An 875-nucleotide genomic window follows, 5' to 3' on the forward strand; every position below is an offset into this window, starting at 1 on the left:
GCCGGACGTCACATGATTAAAGTACATGATGATGTATCTGATAATAGTTCTATTGATTCGTTGCTGTCTCCATCATCTCCTGTTAATAATAAACAATGGACTAACAAGAAGAATAAATCACTCATTAATTATATTAATAGAGAAGGTATGTAATGGTATGTGTGTGTGTGTATTGACAAATATTAATCTACTGATAATCAGAATAATTATTATCACAATGATCATTGATACTGTTCATTCACCTTTTAAAAGCATGTAATAATCATAAATAATCAAGTTATTTTATAAAATCGGGTTCTTGTTGTAAAGTAATGCTTTGTGTTGTGAATAATTAATATTCAGTATTGCTGATACAATAATTAATACTATCAGTATAACAATATGTCCTCTTGATGATCAATATATTGATAATATTGTACATCCTTATATGGTATGTGTGTGTGTATAATTTGTCATTTCCTCTCTCTCTTTCTCCAGCTGGTCATTCTCAGGATTCTGGTGTACTGGTTGAACTGTGCGGACATATTTAAATATTTTTATCATCTCTTTTATAAACATTTTTATTAAAAATTATATTATTATTATTAATGTGCTTTTTTGTCATTTTTTTCTTTTTTTTATCTGCTCCTTTTTGAGAGAAATATATTGTGAATGAAAACAAGACTGACTTGCTGAAATGGAGGAAGGTCAGCTAGAGAAAAGTTATTAAAGACTGAGGGAGAGATAGAAATAAAGGGGAGGGAAATAGAAAGAAATGATGACAACAAAGAGAGAGACAGTGACATGAGTGTGTGTCAGTAAGAGAAGGAATGTACAGTATATACTGGAGAAGGAGAGAGAGAGAGATTGATGAGAGATCAAGAGATGTTCATGTG

The 875-nt window shown here is 30.4% G+C and overlaps 1 long non-coding RNA gene across 1 annotated transcript; it reads left to right on the plus strand.

The window, feature by feature from the left end:
- The first annotated feature begins 6 nt into the window (after positions 1 to 6).
- Positions 7 to 641, plus strand: LOC109589492 (uncharacterized). Its single transcript, XR_002188726.1, has 2 exons — positions 7 to 145; positions 478 to 641. It is a non-coding gene; the product is annotated as an uncharacterized LOC109589492 (long non-coding RNA).
- Positions 642 to 875: the final 234 nt, after the last annotated feature.

The sequence above is a fragment of the Amphimedon queenslandica genome, unplaced genomic scaffold (genome assembly GCF_000090795.2).
Source record: "Amphimedon queenslandica unplaced genomic scaffold, v1.1 AMPQUscaffold_11253, whole genome shotgun sequence".
Classification (NCBI taxonomy): Eukaryota; Metazoa; Porifera; class Demospongiae; order Haplosclerida; family Niphatidae; genus Amphimedon; species Amphimedon queenslandica.